Below are 25,931 nucleotides of genomic sequence, written 5' to 3'. Positions count from 1 at the left end.
CGGCCGGCTCCCGGCGGCTGCGGCTGCCCCGGGGCCGGGCGGCGAGCGGAGCCGAGCGGAGCGGAGCAGCCTCCAGGGTCCTAGTGCATCTCGCCTCTCGCGGCACCCGGGCGCTGCCCTGCTCATCCTCACGGAGACCATCTTCTGATGGCGCTGCCGGCTGGCCCAAGGCAAGGTTTGGCTTGAGGAAGCAAAGCCCCCGGTGAAAGCACCGCCCCGGGAGAAAAGGACTAAAGGATTCGACAGGAAAAGGGAAAGGTCAGTACCTTCCGCGCCCGGCATCGAACCTGCCTGCGCTCATGAGAAACTGATGAGAGCCTCAGGACTCAGCTGTGCGTCCTCATCACGCAGGACAGGAAAGGAAAACCGGCTCGGAAACAGGTGGGAAAGTGAGAGCGGGACTCCAAGTGCCCATGCTGTAGCACTACCACCATTCCAGGGTCCCTCCTGCCAAACGAAGGAAGGATCTTGACAAGCCAAAGATGCAGAGACGCAGAGAAATGCAGGAAGAACAGGCGGGGTGAGGCAGCTTTTACACCTGCAGATGTGGAATATGCCAGCACGCCCCGTTCCTGTCCCCCTGTTGCTACCTAGGTACATGGAGAGCAAACACAGCCGTGCAGGAGGGCAGAGATACAGCCCTCTGCACCTACACCCATTCCCTCAAACACACCAGCCTGGCCACAGTGGCAATTTCTGATGTATTTTCATTTTGCTCTCCTTGCCAATATTTCAACACCACTTGAAGATCAAACAGTAGAATTCTGTGATATTTTTACAGCTTTTATACTCTTTTAGTGAGATAGCCTTAAGTGACCTGAGATGACCTGGTCTGAGGTGCTAGAATTAGAAACAAGATTGAAACTGCTACTTTTATTGCCTTGAAGTGTTTCCTGTGGAAATGGGGATCAATTTTGTTAATAGTCTTCATTAACGTGTCTAGAGTCCTGCAGCCCAAACCAGACAAGGGATGGACAGACAAGCTCCACATGGGTGGAAACAGAGTTAAGTGAGCATCGACAGACTCCTCCTGAAAAGGAATAGGGACACAGCCAGAAAAACTAGCACACAGCGAACAGCCACGGGTAGAGTGAAATGAAAATTTATGGGAAGACCACTCTTTATTACAAGCATAATATAAATGTATCTGTTCACTTTGGGATAAACTCCTCCACTACATACTACACATGGTAGAACAGGACCGTTATTTAAAACCCAAAGTACCTGGCTCATGTTATGTTCTATCTATTGTGTCTCAGCAATCTGTCTTACTCCTATTTAAACCACAGCTCTATCATCTAGAGAACAAAAATTCTGGAGCTATATACATATTTTCAACATACAAATGAATGCAGGCTTAGAGTTAATACTACTATGTAGCACATGAAAAAAACCCAAACATCCTAAAGATTCAAAACAATATCTGAAAAATTTTACTTCACATACTGTTCCAAACCCTTCATTTCGTCTTGCAGCTGTGAGTGCACCCCACTGATACTAAAGAAATGTCTCCGTATTACAGATACTGAAGAAATGTAGGACTAGAACCCCAGGCCAGGTTTAGACCTGCTTCTTGCAGTGCTCCAGTATGAAGTTTCAGGATTTTAAGTGATAATTTTTGTTGTCAATAGGTAAATCTGGTTTGTCTTTCACATTTTTATTAAACAAGGAAAAATTAAATTTGTTAGAAAGCCAAAATTCAAGGATAGGTAAGATAACCAGAAACCAACTAGTTCACTCTAATCAAGTGTTTTCACAATATAGAGTGCATTAGATCTGTGCTATCAATTTCCCAATTAAAAGCATTTCTGAATCTAAATCATTAAAAAAAAAGCACAGGTGGCAATGCAAAGCAGATACTCCTATAGTCTCTATCAAATAGTTCAGAAATGAACACACTGAAACTGTGCTGCTTTATAAAAAAATAAAAAAAAATAAATCACTGTTTCTCGGTTCCAACTTATGCTTACAAGACAGATGCACCCTACAAACAAGGCAAACCAGCAGTGGGAAAAAGAGCAATCAGACATGGTAAAACACAGCTTTTTGAAAGAAAGTACATTGAATAAGTAGTTGATAGCACACATGTCCAATGTGCACAAAGCTTCTCAAGGATTCAAATGGGTACGAGCATCCTCCACATATTTATATGTGATGGCATCAAGTTTCACTGCGGGCTGCAATATTGAGTCCATGCCTTTAGGCTGGCATGTTCATTTAACATATGAGTCATTCAGGGTGGAAACAACATAACAGAAACATCCACAAACTAATGAATTGTGAAAGAACTATAATATTTTCCCCCTCGGGCTTCCACCTACTAAAGTGTCACAAATAAAGTTAATATCACAAAAATGATTTAGCAAAAGAGGAATTAAACACTAAATGACACTCAACTCTTTTACAAGTCAATCACTTGTTTTAACCATTTTTATTTGAAACAATGCCAGTCAGACCAGTCACCTTAGAAAAGATCAACAGAAAAAAGACATTCCAGCCTTGATTTTTATAACTACTGCAACTACATATAAGATACCTCTACCACATGGAAATTACAAATTAGGTTTTTCTTGATTGATACCCTCCAAAATTTGAGAGGGTTTAAAACTAAGAAGAGCCCACCTTCCCCTAAAAGCTGGTTTAAAATATAAACAGATCAAATAAATAAATAAACATTTGCCATGCAATGAACCAGAGCGAAAGATTAGCCTGGAAAAAAAAAAAAAAGTTGTGAGCAGCCGGACTTCCTCATCCCAAGTTACTACGATAGCCTAAAGCAGTTCACAGCAGTTTAAAAAACTACTTATAAATGTATCTAAGCAGCATGCATACTTGTCCAGTGCAGCTAGAGGAACCTAGTATGGCCTTACATTATAGTTGCTGATTTGTGTTATGTATTTTGGCACCGGAACGAGCGCATAGCACTTTAAGGGCCAGATTTTATCTCCCACCCACCTAGAAAGTAAAAATGAAAAGCTGAGTGTTGCGGAACGGGATATTAAATGGAAGTCACTATTAGTCACTTCCACACAAATCTAATTTCAAATGAGGAGACTGCTTGCAATCATCTTTTCAGAAACTGCCTTAAAGCAGGTGTAACTCATGCACTTATATCAGGTCTTTGGAGTCTGGCCACAGACCTCTCAGGAGTTCATTTACCTACCAGGCATTCTCTGTACTCCCTGTATCTTAGCAAGGATACTCTGTTTTGATTAATGCTTGCTTAAGTACCTATTAAGTTATGGTCCATGTCTATACTGTGCAACTGAACACGGTACAACTAGATCGTGTCAGCCAGCCTGGTACTCCTCCCTGCCCAGGACACTCTACAGTTTTGCTGTTCTCCTCAGATGCCCATCAGAAGTATCTGTATTAGCACAATGATGTGTCTGAGCTCCTTATCCTTGCCCCTCAACAGCGCTAAGGCCTCTGACAGGCGTGCAGTGGGCCAAATGCTGTTACCACTGCTACCCCTCACAGACATTAACCACCATCCCTCTGACCAACACTGAACATCCAATTAATGCCTAATCTGCTTGTGTATCGGCTCCTGAGCCACCACCGCTTTCAGCATGGCATAAGAAAATTAGGCGTTCTTGAGGCCTGTCAAAACCCTAATTTCACTGGAAGTAGCATGCTGCTGGAACAGGTCCCTGCTTCATCAGAAGAACGCTCAGTCTCTGTGCTGCTCTTTACTACATGGTGTATGCATACCCAGGACCTCAAAAGACCTTTAAGAAGCAGCTTGAAGAACTGCCAGCTGTTATCAGAACAGGTCCCACTGCAATACCAACCACCAGTGTGATTCAAAGAATAGGAAGAAAAAACAAAGGCACAAATTCTTTGTGAATTTTGAGATATCAGTATATATATTGATAAGAACATAATTGGTTTTGGTAAAACCAATAATTTTTGCTTAAGGAATTGCTGGCCTAAGCTATTTCAAAGACTAAATTAAAAGGAACCACTTCTACTATAGTATAGTTATAGGAAAGCTTCCACTGGTGTTTCTACTTGCATTTTCTAATTATGTACATTATTTATATAGCATGAAACTTATGAAAAAATGGTACCAGTATAGTCACTTAGCATGCAGCCGTTTTACTTTTTTTTTTTAACCTATACAAGGATTAAAAGTTTCCAGCTATGATTAATTTGCTAATAATTGGATAAGTGTTTCATATCTCCTGCAAAGTTGGATGCAATGCCTATTAGAACAGTTACATGTGTAGTGGTGAAATATGCCACCAGAGGTTAGTTATAACATACTCGAGTACACTCTGAGTGAAAAAAAAAATTGGTTATTTTAAATGGTAGTTCAAAAATATTCAGTTCTAAATATTCAGAGAAATAGGCTCACAAACAGTGAGCCATAAATGGCCATTAACTACTTCTCTAAAATAACATGCTTTTCTAAAAAGACACTTTAACGGGTTTTATATGCAAGAAGTAACTGCTAAGTAAACTAAAGTTGCTGTACACTGTTTCAGAATTTAAAATACTGCACAATATAGATCAATCCTCCTCCTTTTCACATTTTAAAAGAAATTTTCAATAAACAATGAGACAAATTGTCAGAGGTGCACCAACACATTTTACTGAGAACTATGATGTACTTTTCAAAAAATTACATGCAAATTCTTACCTGAATGCCACTACTTCTGAAGATGCCATATCCATTGTTATCCTTAAGAGATCCATCCAAATCCATCATTAATATCATGCTTGTTTTGCATTCAAGCTTTGGTATGTATTTCTGACAAGCAGCCCTCACCTACCAAAATGGTTTCTAGAAAGCAAATTTAAAAGCTGTAAGACATGGAAAACAAACCAACATTTGCAAACCACTGCAAGTGCAATGCAAACATAGTCAATATAAAATTCATTCTGAGATGTTCATCATATTATGCTGGACTGTAGTATAACCACAGTTATAACATTATACTTGCAAATCACTAGTTCACCTACAGAAAAACTGCAAGAGAAAAGTTCCTCTTATCCTGTTAAATCTCATATATCTCATCTCATTAGGGGTCATTTGCCTAGAAGTGATTTGTTATAAAAATGCAGGATAAAGGAATATTATTCTTAATCATATTTAAGGTCTTCTAAGGACTGATGAACATTGAAGTTCCATTATGCTGGACAGCGCATAAACACAGACCAGTAAAAGGTCCCCGATTATATAAAAGCCAACAGTCTAAACAGATAAGACAGCGTGGGGGAAAAGTTCACAAACAGCATGACTGTAGTAAATGTAACAGTAGTTCTATTTTGGGGGTGGCTTTTGCTTGCAAAGAAAATGGAAGGAGATATAGAGTAAGGAGGGCAGAGTAGGGGGAAAAAAGCATATGAAGTAAACAGGATTGAAGCAGAAGTAAAGAGGTAGAATGGACGGAAACAGAGTGGAACAAACAGTCAGTGAGCACAGGACAGAGAACAGCTAATTAAAGTAGTGTGTGTTCTCTGAATGGTCAAAGGTCCCTGGGCTTTTGGCTCTCTCTGTTCCTGCTAGTTACTCTCTGACTAGGTCTGTCCTTTCCTGCTCCCAGGCTTAGAGCAGAAGGGTTATACTGATTTTCAAATTTTTCCCCATCATGACTCCCTCCTCACCTTTTAATATGTGACCAAGATCTCTCCCTTACCTGTAGCCTCAAAACAGGAATCATTTGAATCTGCTCCACATTATCATTATAGAATGAGCACATGCAGATCATCCTTATTTGCAAGTGATTAAAGTTCTGATATTCTGACTTCAACTTTCTTAATTCTTTCTTAGGTAACATTGGACAAAATTCATTTACAGAGCAGAAAAGCGAGGCAAGACACTGATTTACAAAACAGCAATAGAAAGTTTGGTCAGAGTACATAAAACATTGTGTTCCATACTGAACAACAGAGAGTTAAGCTAAGATTCGGGGAGGGACAGCTGTTCTATAGGCTTTTGTGCACACAGCCAGATGGAAATATCCTAACTGTTCATGGTAAACTGTACTTGTTCTAGTATTAATTGAATAGATGAGGCTTATATCAGAAAGGAAGATGCATTTTTATTGTCAAAACACTCGTCGTTTATATCCTCTAAGATGGAGATAAATCCGTGTAAAGGGCAAGTTTGCCCACAAAAGCAAATTGAACCTATGAAACTGAAGTGGTGTAACTTTTTATGGGGCTCTATGGATAAGGGCAAATAAACTAGAATGAAGTCACTTTCTTCTGGTATAAGGTCTCCAATACAAATAGTTTATACAGGCATAGCAACTGCAATGTAATTAAAACACTTTCTGGAATTGGGCCAGCCCTCCTAGGTTGTTTCCTTCTATGCATAAATAAGATAGCGATATATACAGTTTTATACTGATACAGCTCTATTCACACTATGGGGAAAGACGGCTGATACTTTAATTATGCCAGTACAGATAAAATAGCAAAATGTCTGATAGAGAACTTAAGTGTCTGAGTTACAGTCCATTTACCTATTGCAAGATAGCAGCAATATTCCTAGTGTAGGCAAGGCTTTAGAGTACTAATTCTTAACTTAAAAAATAATCCCTCCTGTGTAATTCCCAGAACATCATCAGCCTTTGAAATGTTAATGGCATTACTAGAGACAAACCAGACTTTGAATTTCTGCCAGATTCTGTCAGGAGTTCAGCTGACAAGAGTTTTCTGTGTGACACTCAGGTGTCACTATTCTTTTCATAATACCTTTTCTTTTAAAAATAACTTTCTTCAGCAACAATCCTGTGATAATTTTGAATCTTGGTAAAAACACTGGTAGAAACAAAGTGCGTGTTTTGGCTTGAAAAATACACATAAAAGCAATTACTCCTCCTCAGCCAGACTACGGCTTTGGAAATTATCTCTGACTTGCAAATGACAATAACAGGCAAGTAGTTATCCAACAAAATCCCTTTAGTTCAGCTGCACAATAGTACTTCCACCACTGTCTATACTTTATTTGGTTGGTTGAAACAGCATCTGCAAATTCAGGCCGCAGTGTTAAAAAAACCACAACCTTTTTGCTTCTAAAGGAACAAACTTTAGTTACTATCCTAAATATTCCTTAAAGGAGAAAAGAACCGGGAAAAAAAGAAGTTTTAACTAGTGCATTCCCCTAAGGACAGTATGAATGGTATCTCCCAGACAACTGAGTTGAGACATCAGAATCACCTGATAAAACAAGAATGCATTTTCCTCCTTACTTATGACTTGTTTTACAGTAGCTTCCAAAACAGACTCGAGATAAAAGCACATATGCGGGACAGAAATTCAGTAATTCATTTAAGCTTAAATTATAATGTGCAAGTCTAGAAAATGTACCAATTATGTTTCTATAAGCTAGGAAAACTGTATGTAACAAAGGCATGCTTTTGTCTCCCTACCTCCCTCCCCCTGAAAATAATAACCCTACTCCCAGAAATCTTTGCATAAAGTAAAATATCTACAGTAGTAACTTGCTTATCAATGGTGAATTGCACGTGTTTCATTAAGTATTGACTGTAACCTAACTAGCACATATAAAGTACTGATAGCTATATCAATTATATTTTTTAAAAAAGGAAAATATTTATTCATAAGAACTTAAACTTGTTCTAATCTTAGGGATGCATTTGTGTTGCAAGCTGAGGTACTTAAATTTGGGGGTTTTGTTTGCTAGTTGGTCAGCCTCAGTAAGAACAAAAAAAATTGAAATAAAAATCAACAGTTCTTATAAACGAACTGTCATAAATAAGTAACAAGCACATACTTACGCAGAAAATCTTGTTACGCAAACATGACACCTCTGTATAGAAAGATTATCTCATTACAAATAGTTAATAGAGCACTTTAAGGACCTGCCAGTAAATGTAGTCTATAGTATATAGGAATTGTAATTTCTCAATGCTATGAATTTTTTTACCAAAGTAACTTCAACTAAAATATTTGTTACTCACAGAAAGCACCTAGAGTGATGCAATACTCTAAGTTTTAATTACTTTTAAATCAACCTCTGCTCATTTTGACACATGCAGAATTTTTAACAATGAGCTAATTTTTCCAATAGTCAGGAAAAAAAAAAGAGGATTTTTTTTTTCCTGTAGATTCCAAAGTTTTTTCCCCAAACCACTCAGCCAAGATTCTGTTTCCAGTTCTCAGAGGTCATTATTACTAAGGTGAGATTAATCTTAGAGATATCTCTCTCTCTATATATATATATATTTATATTCTGCTAAACAAAACACGGCTAGGAAATTCACTCCATATAGCACTTGCCTTTGGCCTGAGGTTGCTCCCCTAGAGATGTAAGATTCTATTCATTACCCTTTGTTCTGCGAAGGGCACTGAGCTAAACAAGGCTGGAAGTTGGGAACATAAACGACTGATATCTCCAGGATTCAATGGTCCAATAGGAAGTTAGTCCACAGCGAGTTGCAATGAAAGCCACTGCCTCTAAAAATGGAGGAGAGAAAAAGCAGTAGCTTTTTTGAAATAGGTCAAACTCTAACACCCTTACTTGGTGCTTAGAAGCAGAAGGCCGTGCCAAGACAGACACTGCTTATATGCTTAACAATCATGATCATATTCATCAATGAGCTAGAAAGTAAATAAATTCTAGAAGCAGTCCTGAACTTAGCAAAAAGATACGTCTCCTGCCATGGTCTTTAGCTAAATCAAAGCAGAGGCACTTCATCCATTTACAAACTGAAATACTTTACCCTTTAATTTAAGAGTGTCTTCGACTGAACCACTTGTCCTTTTGAAGTATCTGGAGTCCCAAAGCCAGGTCTCTAAATGACTGCTGTATTCAGAGTAACACATAACATGACGTCACTGACTATCTCTCTCTCATGTGCTGATTGGAGTCCTCCTTTGATACCAAGTACAGTAGTAGTATCCTGTAAGATGGTATTCCATAACTTGGACTGTAACCCCAAAAATGTATGCTTTTCCTTAGCCAGAAACTACTCTTCTCTAGTTCTTTCCTTCTGCTGTGCTGCAGCCTCTACTACATTTGGAAGAGATGTGTTACTTCAGACTAACTGTTCTGGCCATTGGGTGGTGTTAAACCAAACAACCAGGAAGCTGTATTGCTCACATACACAATTACCCCTTCCACAGCAGGATAATGAAGTTAGTCTTCAAGGCACTACACAGGCTTCAACACCTCTTCTTGGAGAGCATGATAGGAATGTGATATCCTCTCTTGGAAGACCCTGAAACTCCCATAGCCAGATTGCAGAAAAGGTAAGAAGAGTCGTAGAATCATAGAATGGTTAGAGTTGGAAGGGACCTTAAAGATCGAGTTCCAACCCCCCTGCCATGGGCAGGGACATCTCCACTAGACCAGGTTGCTCAAAGTCCCATCCAGCCTGGCCTTAAACACCTTCCAGGGATGGGGCATCCACAGCTTCTCTGGGCAACCTGTTCCAGTGCCTCACCACCCTCACAGTAAAGAATTTCTCTTCTGGTATCTAATCTAAATCTCCCCTCTTCCAATTTAAAACAATTACCCCTTGTCCTGTCACTACACTTCCTGACAGAGTCCCTCTCCGGCTCTCCTGTAGGCTCCCTTCAGATATTGGTAGGCTGCTATGAGGTCTCCCTGGTGCCTTCTCTTCTCCAGGCTGAACAACCCCAGCTGTCTCAGCCTGTCTTCATAGGAGAGGTGCTCCAGCCCTCTGATCATCTTCGTGGCCCTCCGCTGGACCCATTCCAACAGGCCCATGTGGGTTCCTGTGTTGAGGACTCCAAAGCTGGACACAGCACTCCAGGTGGGGTCTCATGAGTGCAGAGTAGAGGGGCAGAATCACCTCCCTCGACCTGCTGGCCACGCTTCTCTTGATGCAGCCCAGAAGGCGGTTGGATTTGTGGGCTGACAGTGCACAGTGCTGGCTCATGTTGAGCTTCTCATCCACCAACACCCCCAAGCCCTTCTCCTCAGGGCTGCTCTCCAGCCATTCTCCACCCAACCTGTATTTGTGCCTGGGATTGCCGTGTCCCAGGTGCAGGACCCTGCACTTGGCTTGGTTAAACTTCATGCAATTTGCACGAGCCCACCTCTCCAGCCTGGCCAGGTCCCTCTGGTTGGTATCCCTTCCCTCCAGTTTGTCGGCCGCACCACCAAGCTCGGTGTCATCGGCAAACTTGCTGAGGGTGCACTCTGTCCCACTGTCCATGTCTCCAACAAAGATGTTGAACACCACTGGTCCCAGTACGGACCCCCGAGGAACACCACTCCTCTTTCAAAAATGTAACTGATCAGCTCAATATGATAACATTGACATGGTGGGATCCAAGAGAAGAGTATTTAAGCTGGATGTTGATGATCAGGACAACAAATTTCTGGGCCTGCTGTCAAAAGAATATCATGATGGTGGGAATCAAAACCAGCATAGTTTGTTAGGTGGTACCCAGTCTGCTATCGTTGTAAAGATTACCTTAGGGCTTAACATCAGCTCTCACAGCCATCTAGCCCTCTCTCAGACATTCTTGGATCACGAGCCCCAGCAACAAGGTAAGATATGTCTCTCAGACAGGGGAGAAGCAGCTAATTGTGTTCCAAAGAGAAATGGAACAAAGATATTCCATTATACATCAATGTGCTAGGCACAAAGAGAGGTATGTGCTCAGTTTATATATATTGCCCAGATCCCGTGCTTCTAATTTACAGTGCTAATGGCACATACATACCTACAGCAACGTGGTCTGTCTCTTAAAAGATGACACTTTTCTAAGATTGAATGTGCTATCTGCTATGTGATTTATCTTTTTTCATTATCAAGAACACTTAGTAACTGTTGCTCAGGTTTTACATACCTTTACAAATTCAAGAGGTGCAGAAATTTGCCCCCAGTTGTTTAGGATACCTGTGACACCAGTTACAGGGATTACTGAACATTCTAAGGCAAAGAAAAAAAAAAAGATCTGTATTTTTCATCACCCCTGAAGAAACATACAGCTTACTAAAAGCATGTGATTTTTATCCCACTTACTTAACATTAAACAAAAACACTTGCATTTTAATAGTTTTGTTTAAGCAATTACTTGGCAGGAAGAGTTGCTTACTTTCTTAAACAAGACGATGGACTTCAGATGCACCTGTTTCTCTCACAGTCTATATTGCCTACAAAATTGAACACAGAAACCCCAAAATATCTCATTGATGTAAATGGTTCATTGAAGTTAAATATTTTTTAAAAGTAATACATGTATTTCTTTGATTTGTTGTAATCTTTTTTCTTAAAGAAAAGAATTTCTTTTCTTTCTCTGCATTTTTATTCTTGATCTTTATCTCAAAGTAATTATCTTTTACAGCATCTTTCTGTTTTTGAAGAAGGCAAGGATATAAGTCTATAATTGAAATTTGGTCTATAATTGAAATTTTTTGAAAAAAATCCTGAAAGCTTTAATGTTTTCCTCTTTGAAACATTACCACACAGAAGAAAAACTTTTTGCTTTTTAAATAGGAAACTTTTTTTCTCTTTTTGTACCAATTACAGAACTGTTTTCCACCTGCACCCCTGCCCCCTCCAAAAACAGAGAGTGAAAGAGGACCCTGAATGATAAATTAGGAAAGATTACTGGAGATGGCCATAACAGTTCCTGTTCCCATTGCCCACCCTGTTCCTCTCCAAGTTTCCTGCCTCCACTAATTTGGTAGCAGTACCTGCTGCACCACTGTACTTTCCAAAAGCAGAAATAAACGTAAAGCCGTACCAGTTCTGAGTGACTTTAAGGCTGTAGGTTACAAACTGCACTGGACTGTTGCAACACACACAACGGAGCTACCCTCTCCCTGGAGAAAGCGGGGACCAGCTGGAGCAGGAAACAAACCAAGTTAATCCCATGATCTGAACAGAGCCCCTAACACTTACTCCAGTAGAGAAGCTGTTACTTCTAAATTATGCATGCATTACCAAAAGACATCTCTGTCTTTGCAAAATGGAAATTGCAGTAGCTGAACTAGCCACGTACCCATGGCTGCATGTTGGAAAACAAGATAAAAATGTGGCTGGGAATAGAACTAGACATTCATGTTCTGTACCAGTAAAGAAGTCCTCTTTAGAAACAGTACTGCTGAAATGTTAAATAACTATATAGTGCTCAAACTGTAACTAACAAATCCTCTCACAAATATAGGCATATCTATTTTAAATGTTAAGTGGAAAATATTTATAGTTTAAGTTGCACCCTTTGCTACTTAATTATCATAATTTAAATCAGAAGAAACCTTTAAGTTCCTCCTCCAAATAAGTTATTTACCTGAACTGTAGCTTGGGAGTCCCCAGTAGTCAGTCTGTTCTGAGATTCTCATCCCACTGAATGTCAAAGACCTAGCATTTCAAGGATGGGATTTCAAAATCACTTGGTGATGACTTAACTTTGTCTCACTAAAGATAAACCAACCTTTATTCCCACTCAGGTCATCTCATTGATTTCAGGGAAAACACATTTAGCATTCAGCAGAGTTGAATACTTTCAGAAATTCTATCCATGAGACAAAAAGGAAAAACAACAAACAGAAACTGATATAAACCATTTGAGACCTTTTGATGTAGGATAAATCAAGTATTTTTGTATATTTGTGTGCATTACAAGTAATTGAAATTACTTTTAACTGCTCACAGAAATAATATGATCTCAAATATCTTCCCTCCTTACTCTTCAGATACAAGACTCTGTTTATTCCTTGAGGAAAACCCATTTTTGTCCGTGTACAGGAAGTTGTGCTAGGAACAACCATAATACTGAACTTGCTTTGTGTTTTACTCTTGTCCCACTTGAGCTTCTGTGGAACTGTGTTCAGTAACAGTTTGACCTCACGTACTGCCAGAAGCCATTCTCACCAACAGCAAAACCTATTAAGCTTAAGAATATTATTCTTTAAATATATTAAAAATTAAGTCAGATGCATCAAGCCCTTGGTTTTTATAATTCTGCACATCTATAAAAAAAGCATTCTGAAATTGGTTTCTGGTAGACACTATTCATAGCATCCATAGTGCACAATAAAACCAGAAAAATTAAGAAATATCTCCAGAATGAATTTAAATGCATTTCAACTTGTAGAACTTCACTGAGGCAACAGCCTCATTTTCACTGGTGCTGTCCCTACTTGGAGTTCCCTACTAACATTTCAAAAGCTTTTCTTAAATAGTTCCTAATTTTTAATTATCCATTACATTTATAAAGCCTTTATTTAAAAGACTCTCCACATTTTCTCTAAGTATAAGGGGATTAAAGTAAAGGCTTATACTGAAAAAGCACTGTTCTTTCTATGTCACCGAAGTTCTTAAGCATCAGTACTGTACCAGGATGACATTGATATAAAGTTAAGCATGTGCATAAAAACATGCAGAACAGGAAACTTTGTTACTGGACCCCAAAAATATGACAGTATTAATTTTTTTAAATCTAGTTCTTTTCAGTCTGAGGGATTTTTAGCAAGACAAATGGTATTGTTAACATCAGATCATATATAGAAATATATCTTTATAGATGCATATATGTAAGTAATCCAGTAATTTAGCAACAAAGAAGACAGGTATCATAAAAACGTTCTAGATTTGTATGCACCACTGAAAAGGCTGACAAACTATATACTCTGTTGTTCTGATAAGAAGCAATTTGGCTGTTTATTTTTTTTCAAATTATCACTTGTTTGACTGCTGGTTGGAATACCAACCCCCACAGTTTGCAATGAGAACACAGGAAAAGACATTCAAGTACCTGTTTAAATATTCCTAATTATTTTATTACTCTACTGCTAACACTTCTTACTGAATGTACATTGCATACAATTCCCATGCAGAATATGACTATAAACCAGCCTCTGCTGTGAAGTCATTATGTTATACAAATCATGGAATTGTCAGAGTTGGAAAGGACATAAACACAACATACAGTAACCATTCATGTAAAATTAAATCCTGATCCAGTGCTAACATGCCAAGATTTAAGGATCTACTTTAGAAAAAAATTCTGATTGGCAGAAAATTCAAAAGCTGATTTTTTAAAATAGAAAATTTGAAAATATTTCAAGTTGTGAAAATCTGACCATGACTTCTTTTTTATTTCCCCTGACTGATTTGAGACTTAGTTATTAACAGTTACATTGAAACCAACAACTCTGGCTTAGCAAAATACTGAATTCAGAAAATAAAGAAAAATGTAAGGAAACTCTGAAAGAGAACTTGTAACAAAAGGGAATTGTGTCATTACTATCATCATAGTCTCTATCCTCAACAGCTACTCCAGAGATAATAAATTATACTAAAACAACTTTCCAGACAACAATTTCCCTCTGTGCATCTCCTAAGGATGTGTGCCACTGCATGTGCTTTTCATTTCAGGATACTTTACATGGGAAATGACCAACACAAAGGCTGACAGGCTCTGACATGACACTGCACGTATAGTAATTTAAACAAAATGCCAGCCTACCAAAAAACAAATAAGTATAATTAAAAAAAATAACAAAGAAAAAGTACTTACCTGAACTTGACAAAGCACCTCTTAGCTGCAGCTGTACTGTTCCCAAATGAGGACTCTTCCTTGCAAATAAGTGAGCTTCCTTCACATCATTATTCTGTGGCACAGGCTCCTCCAAATGGCAGAATGAATGTATTGCCATTATTGAAAATTTACAGATAATCTGAAGAAATTGAACTGAAAGCAAAAAATAAAGTGTGTTTGATTTGTGTAAACTTAGTGAATTTATTTAATTTTCAAGAACTTGTTACTTATCAATAGCATTTTAAAAACCACATAGAGGATATATGTCTGCATTGATCGATAAAGTAGGTGCAAATGACTTCTGCAATTAAACCAGATGGACAGTTTATTTGAGCAGCAATGTCCAGGTAAAGAACTTAAATTTAATGGTACTGTGGAGCACCATTTCATAAATTTCAGGGCTGTTTCTTTTACAGTGAGCACACTGCAAAGAAGTTTTCACATGTATTTTTGCAGAACATTTACTTGTAATTTAGAATTATCTTCAAGTAGTTCAAGTTATTCCTTCCACTGTGAATTATTTTGTAACTGCAAATACTGAACAATATGTATCATTATTATGCTAACATATCCAGCCTTAGAAGATTGCCCTCAAGCAACTGTCTCAGATTTTACAGAATGTATGTAGTATTTTACCATGGATGCTTATTTGATGACAAGATTAGTAACTTTTAAAATAGATTCTAAAGGCATAATTTGATGAACGTGTATTTAGGTAAAAGTACCAAATCAAACAGAGGTGACCCTCCTGCTTATCCCTGTTCCACAAGCTCATTTGTGCAGATGGATCTGCTGGTGGAGCCACTCACGGTATCATTTTGAGGAACTAACTCGGGTTAAAAATTGCTGTTTGCAGTAGACTCCTCTTGAAGTCAGGATCAATTTTCTGATCCAAGTCATTGCATGATGACACAAATGACTATGCTAATACAACAGAAGGGAAAATGAGACAAGAGCACATTGCTGACTCCAGCTACAAGTGTCAGTACTTCAGAAACTACTGTTGTCACAGAAATGTAAGTTACAAGGTAGATCACAGCTTTGCCACTGAAAGCAGTATAGGGTATTCTTGGACTGCTTTAACTTTCATTTCCACCTCTGTATCACAGTTTGCTATCTCCTCAATTGCACCAAAAATCAGTGCTTGTAGGGCCACACCAAAATCGTTTGGGTTACAGAAACAGTTTCCTGCCAAAGACCATACATTGTAAATTTAAGAAGGTGCGATGAACTACACACGGCACGTGAGTATACGAATATATACGTGGGTGCATCTCTCTTTTCCACCAACAACAGAAGCAATTTAGACTGTTGTTTAGACAACTAAAGACAGGTTAATGCCATTTGTTATGTCTGCCTAGGTTATGCCTGACCCTAACTTTTGAATCCACTACCTGATTTTAAACAGCTTTGTCAAAGAGGAAGATTCAAAAGTCATTTACAATTTAATAAGAATTCAAAGATTTCAGAATTCCAAGTAGTGGACTGGTGGGTAGAGAAGATAAACCCACAAACTGCCCAAACTGAAGGAGAGGCTGCAGCATATGCCCATGGTATTAGAAAGCAGACACATACATAAGAGAGGCACCTTATAATACCCCAGCTGCAGCTGGTACTTTTCATTATATCTAAGATACATCTACATAGGAAACTAAGTGCTGTTAAGTTTTGTGCTCACAGAACTGCTTAACTGTCCATTCAATATTCAAATCTACTTAAATGGCATTAAAGTATGAGTCCTTGGTCTGCAAATTCTGGCTCTGCTCCTTGCATTCAGCTTAAAAATACAGTACATACAATACTTGATATCTTCTGGTCTTCTGGCACAGCATCTCAACCTAACAAGATGCATTCTTAGCAGATCAGCCACTTCATCCTTTAGAACCTCAGAACTAATGAATCACATCAAGTCCTCATGACTTAGGGGTCTTTAGCACTTTATTCGAGCATTCAGTCTTTGGATTCTCTAACCGGATAATGTCTCATCAACATTATTTGAAAAGAATAAAATGTTCGCGATATCTTTTTGGTGAAAAGTAGCATAAAGAAATCACTCCACTCCTTCCTTGCGCCTCTTATTCCTTTTCATTGCTTTCTATACTCCCTAAAAGTCCAACAGAACTGTCAAGTCCTTAACACATTACTTACTATGTTACCATCCTCCTTTTCTTTTTAAGTAAAAGCATACAAATAACCAAGTACTTTCCTGAAATATGCTGCTACCAATAAGACACGGTAACAACTATATTCTGTTACTGTGCTTAATTCACGTACTTGAAGTGCTGAAATATTACATAAAAACATTTCTGATCACATGCATGTGAAAACGATTGGCCTTTTACAGCCAGTAGTTTTGAGATTTCCTCTCTTATCACCAACTACTCTTTAAAAGTAAGCAATTAACAATACTAAATGAGAAGAGAAAAGATGTATCAACATGTACAAATTTTATCCAAACATAAGAATTCCTCATACATCTTAATGAGAAGGATCATACTACTGTTAATCAAAATACAATTTCCTAAATAATGGTAAAGACTGTTCATCTTAATATTCACTTAACATGTATCGTATATTAAACAGTTGTGTCTTGAGATCTATATATATTCAAGAATCTACATAGTATATTCTAACCATGGAAAGTTTTGTTGGGCTTTTTTTGGGTGCTGGTGGTGGTTTTGTTTTGTTTGTTGGTTGGATTTGGTTTTTTTTTTAAATATAAGTATGCCCTCTCACATTCAGAGTCCTTCCTTTGGAAAGTTTTTAGGGTCTCAAGCCTTTCTTAGTCTGTTAACCTGCACTGATGGCTTTGGTACCCTAGTCTCAGTGGTGAAATACCTGGTAAGCTTAAGTCCATTCACACAGCTCAACTGCACATAAAGCATCAAATATTCAGGCACTCTACTCTGGACTAGTTTCAGAACTGGAACCAAGTCAACTGAATGCTAGGAAGGAATTCCTAGACAAGGAATTCAATCCAATAGACAAAAAGGCATGGGTGTATCTCTCTTACCATTTTAAATCTTAAACTTGGGTCAAATTTGCAACTCTGTGCTACAACATGATGCAGTAGGTAAAATAATTGCAATGATTTCCTAGGACTTAGCTTATTAAATTAATACTTTTTTTTATAAATGAAATATCTATTTACATAATGCAAGTGTGATAATCATAAAATCCTTGTAGTTGGAACAGAGATCAGAGGTCCTCTAGTTCAACCTCCAGCTCAAAAAAGCATTAATATGTGAATACTCATTAACGATACAGGTCGCACTCTTAACCTTGCAGACCACTAATCGCATGTAATCCTTAATCAAATGCACTCAACTCCCTTTGATAGGATTACTTATCTGCAGAAGGGTTTGTGGGACCACTTACTTGCCAGACATTATTCCTAAGCATGGCACATTATAGTACTTCCCAGCTACCCCAGTAACCAGTATCACACTTTCATTTCACTTTAAACATCTTTTGAGCAGGTACCGTTTTGAGAGCAGTTTTGGAAGCAGGCCTGCTGTACATGAATAGACTTTGGTATTTGAGAATAGGATGGACTGAAATGGAGGGTGATTGACCAGTCAGCGAGGCAGGAAGCATAGAGTTGGGTCCTGGTTTCAGGTGTGTTTCACAGATTGATAAAAGTAGGATAGAGGTCCTGCTCTGAGAGGTACCTATAAAACCAGGAAAATTAACACTATTCATACCAATGGCCTTTTAATCATCAATGCCAGGGCCTGAACTTCAGCAGAGTAAGTTTGGGAAGTTCTGCTTTAGTAGTGCGGTTTATTTTGTTGCTGTAATTTTCCTCTGATAAGGATCTTCATTTTGGATTTGTATTCAAGTTTACACCGTTTCTTTCATACACAAAGAAGTGACTTAATATGGTACAGCATTGCTAATAAAAAAAAAAAGCTTTAGTAGTGCGGTTTATTTTGTTGCTGTAATTTTCCTCTGATAAGGATCTTCATTTTGGATTTGTATTCAAGTTTACACCGTTTCTTTCATGCACAAAGAAGTGACTTAATATGGTACAGCATTGCTAATAAAAAAAAAAAAAAGGAAAAAAAATCACTAAAACAATCCAAAGAAACAAGAAGAAAAAAAAAGTTGAAACTTTTTGTAAACCACGATTACCAGACAACACAAGCTGTATTACAAAAGAAATTTGCCTTATATTAATTCAGTAACATACCTCTGTTCTGAAGCATAAAATACAGTAATGGTTTTTCTGTGCTGTGTGGCAATACATGAACTCTACCACAGTAACTAAATAGAAAAGAAAAATTCATTCTCTAAATAATGATTTTATTTAAACATTTATTACCTGCTTCTGTAAATAACAAGATATTAACACAACTTAATGAAATTAGGTTTATTTAAAACAGCTGAAAGAGAACATAATATTTTTATTTACTTTGTTAATTTATTAGCATTTCATGGTCATTTTTATTTACTGTGGACACTTTGGTGTAAACCATAAAAAGGCTCTTTGGGTGGTAACAACAGCAACAAAAAATAAACAGCAGCAGGATATATCCAAAGAAAGAAATTGACTTTAGCAGCTTCGATACCCTTGCTCTTAGGCTCATCTGAAAGGCATTTTTAAACACCAGTATTTAAAAAAAATACACTGAAAGCCTTTTAAATTCTACAGTTATTTACATGCCTTCCCAAAGCATTCATTAATAGCCACAGGCATATGCTAGGTTGCATAGAGGGCCTGTCCCTATTTGAACTGATATACTAGCTCTTAAAGTACAGGGTACTCCAAGAGTTTTTACTCTTAATTATCCACAAAAAGTGCTACACTTAGACCCCTCAACAAGCGTTCCTGCCAGTGTATAAGTGGCAGAAGTTAGGTCACATGAGGGTGCACATGCGTCAACCACACGATCATGAAAGATGCAGGTAGGAAGCAGCAAGAGACAAGAATCAAGCAAGCAATTTTAAAGCCAAAAAGTGAGATACCAGATGGATCCAAAAACTAAAAGAATATCTTCAGCAGCGAAATCTCCATCTTAGATATCTTTATAGTTTTTCCAAGAAACTTTAATATTTTTCTGATTAATGAAGCTGAATTAATTGATTCTACTAAATATTTAAGTTCCCCTTTAATATCAAAATATATTGCTTCGGTGTTTTAGAAAGTTAAATTTTACTAAAGAATACTCATTTGCAGCAAAACTAACTGCATTTCCATGTTTATAGAACCTTCTATAGTATTTGGCATTCTAGTTGAGATGGGAAGCTCAGTATCTGGCTACCAAGTAACAAGTCACTGTCCTAACACCTTGTCTGAGGGAGGAGTGAACAAATTGCAAGGAGACATGCTCGTGGTATCTTATACAAAGACAGAGATGCCCAAGCCTTGCCGGGTGCTGCTGCCATATAAAAAGCAGATGGTTGGATCTGAGTTTTCACCAAGGTGTGAAACTACTTTTCAGACAACTTTAACTAGAAAACAAACCAAAAAAAAAAAAAAAAAAAAAAAAAAAACAAACAAACAAAAAAAAACCACCACAACAAAAAAAACCAAACAAATACAAAACACACCACACCAAACGCCCACCAAAAACACCGCACCCACCAACTAAACCCCACACTCACTTTCCCGGTGGTCCTGTATCGCCTTTTATCCCTTGCTCTCCAGGCCGTCCTGGGAGTCCAGGTGGCCCCTGAAAGAAAGGGTTTGGAGAAGCAATCAGAAACACAGCATGTCCAGCAGCTCAAAAAAAATAAAAAAAAAAAAAAAAAAAAAAAAAAGGGTCAATTATACTGTATTGCATACAGAGAACGACAACAGTATACAGATAACATGACATCAGCATGCCTCAAAAACTTCTGCATTACACATCACAGCTTATATGAAAATTATCAGTGTGGCTAGTTAATAACAACTCTGATATAAAGAAAAAGCACTATCAGACTGAAAAGGACAATTACAGCGGTTCCCTTCTGTTTTAAAGGCAAAGGTAGAAATTATGCTTTGTGTAGAACAATTACTGAACATTATCACAGCCTTGGAACATATTATCTCTAATTTTAAAGTATAAAGAAAGGTTTAGAGATTGACAGGGAAGAAGACATACAATTAGACGCATTTAACAGGCCAGTAGGTTGCAACACATGAGAATGAGAGGGGTGATAAATTTACATCAGCAAACAAAAAGGCTGTAATATTTGGTTTCAGCTAGAAGTTAAAATATTGATATTTTAGGTTCCAGAGAAAAAAAAGTAATATTTTTTTGTCGCGACCATCATCTCCCCCGTCCATTCCCCACATTCCCCACCAACGCAGGACCTAAGAATTACAAAAAAAGCTTCTACAAACAGTTTGGGGATTTTTTAAAAAACATCTATTTGGAGAAGGATAATGGCCCAGGCACAAAATGTTTGCTTTTTGAGGGTGAAGAACCACATGTATTCAGGTTCAAGAAAACAAAACAGTCATCCTTCAAAGTTACTTTGAAAACAGAATGAAACAATTAGATCCAAGAGTCATATGTTACATCAAATATCACATACTTGCATAGATAAAATTTGGAGTTAATTGCATTTTCATAAATACACCCAAAAGAGAAACAGTACATTTTACATCATCCCAATTTTCCCAAGTCCTGTAAAATACTGCCTTCAGCTGCTATTGCTGAAAAAAATTCATGCAGAAGAACAGAAAGTCAGTATAAAGGCCAAAGAAAAAGGACAGTCGAATATAACCTGACTTTAAAGAGCAATACCAATTAAAAAACTCAGTATGAGACCAGAAACCAACATACCATATTTGGGCATCAAATATTATCCATGATTTGTTTACTTAATTTCAAAAACACTTTGCTTGCTCTAGCCCTTTTTCTTGTGCATGTCATTTAACAAATATATCTCCAAACTTCCCCATCCATTTTCAAAGGCCTCACCACCCTAATCAAGCTAGCCAAGATCTTTGGCCTTACAGAGACATGAATTTTGTTTGACTGTTGTTATACTATCTCATGCTGGGTCCAATTCAGTTTCTTCCATCAACATTAAAATCCATTTTCTACTTACGCTGACTCACACTAAGAGTGGGAATGCAACACCATGATGCCACAGGAATGTAACCTAACTATTGGAAGAATCCTAAGGACACAAATGCACAACACAGTGACCATGATCATACCAAAGCTCACTCATCTTTACACGGCTTTCTGAAGCTACATTTCATCACTGATATTTTCCCACATGAAACATTCCTGAAAAGAACTAATTCCTGAAAACCCAAAAGCTACTAAGTTTTGGCTATTTCTCCCTACTGGAATGGAGTCAGGAGCCTACAGGCTGTAGGACAGGGAGCTAAAATAACTCAAAGAAGAGAATGACAATTAAGAAAAAGTATTTTGAAGGCCAGCTGCAATTCCCAAATGGAAAACTTTGCAATGATTTCTGAAAACACTGCATCAGGCGTTAAGTGTTCAGTTTCTCTCTTTGCTACAGAGCAAGGATGACAAAATAAGAGCCAATCTTAAGATCGAAGAAAAAAACAAGTCTACCTTTAACTCAGAGCAGTGCATAGATTTCTCCTGCTTTGCCAAGACTACAGACACTATAGTAGGAAAACAATGTAGCATTTCTTTTCAAAATTGTAGGGGGGGATAAAAAGTCTTAAAAATATCTTGTAAGAGGTTTTTACTCTAGAAAAAAAAAAAAAAGGATTAAAAAAGGTAGTAGTTGACAAAAAAGAACCTGGCTTCATGTTTTAGCTACTGATTTTATAACCTCTGCCTCAAGAATGATCTCCCTCTCTGTCAAAATACTACAATGCGATAGCCAAAGGTTACTACATGTACACGTTAAAAACAGTAATGTTAGTAGTTTGTGGACTTAAAAGTAGTTATGAAATGCGAGAAAGTTTACAATCACAGATATATACACAAAAATTATCAAAGCTCAGATTACTGTGACTGTAAGCTTTCTTGTGGTACAGAACATTAATAACATATTTAAGCATTAAACAGAAAAAGATGCATACATGTAATTAGTTAGTTACTGTGTTCTTTTTACATTTCCAAATTGGGACATTGCAAAGTTAAATTTTAATGTTCTTTTGTTAGTTTTTGGAAAAAGAAAATGGAAAGCCAAGCAAACAACAAACCTCAGAAACAAAATCTTCAGAGCAAAAGTTTTCAGTTGGTACCTCCCACTCCATATTCAGTTTCTGAAGGACCATCATGCAGCAGCAATCTGGTTAGAAGCAAGCAGCCAACGGGTGTGTAATTTGCATGTGAAAATATTTTTAGAAGACACACATGAATAGCATATGTTCTCAGCCTGAGCACAATCTTCTAAATATATGCCCTGAATATTATTTCCTCAACATGGGTAATTATTTTCCAGATAATGATTCCTGATACAGATATGTTACTCTCTGAAAACAACATATATATCTCAAGCCTTAAACAACACTAATTTTAGAGTTCACCTGGGGGGCTGGGGGAGAGCCTCTACATGATTAAATTTTCTCTTCCACATCTGAACATAATAACAAAAAAAGATGGGTTTTTTTCTGTTACATGCTTAATTACTTGCTTAATAGAACAGGCTTTCATCATGGAAAGTGCCCCTTCCAGATATGCCTTTTAGAAATATTATAATAAACTGTTTTAAAGTCTTTACGGCCAATGTAATGATAAAGTTGGCAAATTATGCTTGAAAACAGAGAATACCTTAATTCAGTAAGTTAAATAGATACGTATGTTCACTCACCTGAACCAAAGCAGCTTCAAAATTATATGAGAAAACCCCTCTGCTCTTCCTATGTTAACAAAAAACAGTTTAAAAAGGTAAAGATGAAAGTCAATAAGACCAGAAATAGGCCATGTGCTAATACATTGTTAGTTAAATCTAAACCACATCTAGTCAAACTGACACAACATGCTGGAGAGAACCCGCATGAGCAAACAGCAGTCTAACTAGATCCCAAAGTCATTACCAGCCGCATCTGGAACACCCAGACCAATTCCTGGTGACTTTGGAGTTTGCATCGTGTAGTAATTATTACTTTAGGATGGTTTTACTCAGGCCAAATGAAGTTCTATTGTATTCTGAGATGAAAAAACTCAGTTTCTTGTCTTTGCCAATGTGCAAACTCTGTTCCTTGAGCACATGGGAAAACTCAGGTCTGGATTCTATCTTTGGCCCAGGCTTTCCTTTATTTAAGTTGAACACCAGGGAGGGATGCCAGTAAATTATACGGTGGTACTTAGCAGTATATAGAAAATACCTGAAATTATAGAATGGTTTGAGTTGGAAGGTCACCTAGTCCAACGCCCCTGCAATGAGCAGGCACATCTTCAACTAGTTCAGGTTGCTTACACTCTCATCCAACCTGACCTTGAATGTTTCCAGGAATGGGGCATCTACCACCTCTCTGAGCAACCTGTGCCAGTGTTTCACCCCCCTCATCATAAGAAAAAATTTCTTCATTATAGCTAGTCTGAATCTATGCTCTTTTAGTTTACCCTATAGCTACAGACTCTAGTAAAAAGTCGGTCCCCAAATGGAAGTTAACTTACAAAAAAAGCTGGGGGGAGGGCAATACGAGCAGGAAAAATATCTACTTCATCATTCTACAGCACAAACACATACACACAAGCAAACAGCTTTTACCACATAGCTGTTATGCAGTATGCACTTGAAAAAGAAGCTTACGCTTGGTGGAAGCCCAAAACAAAATAAAAAGGACCCTAGTTACCCCTGGGAAAAGTAAAAATGTAAACTGCAATGAAAATAAGCTAAAAATTTATCCTTTAAATTACTAAACAGAGCATATATTAATTGTCATACATCCAAACACTGTATTTAAACCATAAGTAAGTATTACTAGGGCTAAAAACACATTACTCAGTGAATCCTAAAATACCTTGTAAAATCACTGCATACATACAACCACCTAATGAATCTACTTAACATTTTTCAGTGGATTGCATTATTTGACCATTTTTAACAGTCAAACTGAGCCACCGAAAAAGAGATTGAATACACACTGCATTTGATACGTGTGTAGAAACACCAGTCTCAATGACTGCAGAGCTGGCCAGTTCCCTCTCCTACTCAACTTACCCAAAAACGCTTTACACTCCTGATGCAAGTACATAGAAAAAAATACATTCTCCACAATGAAAGCACTAATGAATCAAAACCCAAGATCAATCTAAAAGAAGCACTCCTCACAAAACTATCACCAAGTTTCATCACAATCTTTCTCCAGTCAGGCAACTACTTCCACCAATACAGCAAAAATACCCTAAAATGTTAATTCAAGCTTTGAAACATTGCTGTATTAAAGAAACTAAAGAAATAGCTGCAGCAAAAAGCTAGATTACAGACGTTACAATGGAGCCATCATCCTAAGAGATGATTTCATGATGTAAATCATACAATTCTAAACGTCTTTTAAAAACGCAGCTGGCGTCAGGAGCGCAGAGGCATACAGTACAGGAGCAGGCATTTTCCATGCTATCACTAGAACAATTTCCTGACTCATTCCATCCTCCAGCCCCGGGGACCAGGCTGGCTTGGTCCACGCTGACAGCCTTCTTGACGTAACTGAAGCAGAGCCTTGACCTAAATGCCGTTGCTGTTGAGCTCCTTGCAGCCCAGGCTCAAGGAAAACGAGCCGACAGGGACTCCAAAGCTAGCATCAATCACTCGAGACACATCAGCCCGAGACTCCCGACTGCAGAGACGCTTGTTGGGACCGAGAGCCCCACATCGCCTCAACCCCTTGAGACTGAAACCTCCAAAAAACAACTAACTGCAAGGCAGACTCTAGGCTGACCAAGAGAAAGCATTTTCAAAAGGGAGCCCGCACATCACCGCAGCCGGTGAGGAGAGAAAGGCAAAACTCGAGGTACCGAACCTCGGACCGGGTTAAACCACGCCCTGGGCGTGATTTTAAGCAAGTGGTCAACGAATTGCAGATTAATCCACAACTCCCTGCCCCGAGCAAGGCGCGGAGGCACGGCCAGGAGAAGGCGCGGCTGTGGGGCAGCAGCACCGTCCATCCCGGTACCGGTCGGGTGCTGTGGGGCACAGGGCTGCCGCCCTTCACCCCTCCGACGGGCCGGGGGGGAGCAGGTGCGGGCCCCCTCCTTGCTCAGGCGCCCGGGGAGGCGACGGAGGGACGCGGCCTCTCGCAGGGCCGTCCCCCACGCAGGGCGGGCGGGCCGCGGCGCGCATCGTCCCCTCCCACCGCTCCGCGGGAGGGAGCGCGGAGGAAGGGCCGCGGGGACGGGGGGGTGGGGAGGGAGAATACCTCAGGCGCTGCTCGCCCCGCCGCCGCGCGGCCCTGCTCCCGCCCGCCGCCGCTGCTGCCTGCCGGGAGCGGAGCGGGGCGGGGCCGACCGGGCCGGCATGGCGGCGGGGACGCACCGGAAACTGCGCAGCACCAGCGGCGG

At 38.8% G+C, this 25,931-nt stretch overlaps 2 long non-coding RNA genes across 11 annotated transcripts in view; both read right to left on the bottom strand.

Annotated features, from left to right (window-relative positions):
• LOC106902430 overlaps positions 1–25,848 on the bottom strand; it is a 35,665-nt gene extending 9,817 nt beyond the window's left edge. The window contains exons 1-10 of one of the 10 annotated variants that reach the window (XR_001414505.1): positions 25,790–25,839; positions 23,239–23,287; positions 22,628–22,716; positions 22,026–22,166; positions 14,479–14,652; positions 12,247–12,317; positions 11,701–11,799; positions 11,050–11,107; positions 10,801–10,883; positions 4,646–4,789 (exon numbers count right to left, since the gene is read on the bottom strand). This is a non-coding gene — a long non-coding RNA (uncharacterized LOC106902430). Of the gene's footprint in view, positions 1–4,645; positions 4,790–10,800; positions 10,884–11,049; positions 11,108–11,700; positions 11,800–12,246; positions 12,318–14,478; positions 14,653–18,203; positions 18,349–22,025; positions 22,167–22,627; positions 22,717–23,238; positions 23,750–25,789 lie in introns of those variants that run through there. The other 9 variants (XR_001414512.1, XR_001414507.1, XR_001414514.1 and 6 more) reach the window with 9 other exon arrangements.
• LOC106902431 lies at positions 8,257–9,318 on the bottom strand. The gene is made up of 2 exons (XR_001414515.1): positions 8,700–9,318; positions 8,257–8,433 (listed from the first exon to the last, which is right to left on the bottom strand). It is a non-coding gene; the product is annotated as an uncharacterized LOC106902431 (long non-coding RNA).
• Positions 25,849–25,931: the final 83 nt, after the last annotated feature.

Source organism: Calidris pugnax, unplaced genomic scaffold, assembly GCF_001431845.1.
Source record: "Calidris pugnax isolate Ruff unplaced genomic scaffold, ASM143184v1 scaffold20, whole genome shotgun sequence".
Lineage (NCBI taxonomy): Eukaryota > Metazoa > Chordata > Aves > Charadriiformes > Scolopacidae > Calidris > Calidris pugnax.
Note: the sequence above shows the minus strand (reverse complement) of the source record. Positions and strands in the feature narration are given on the sequence as shown.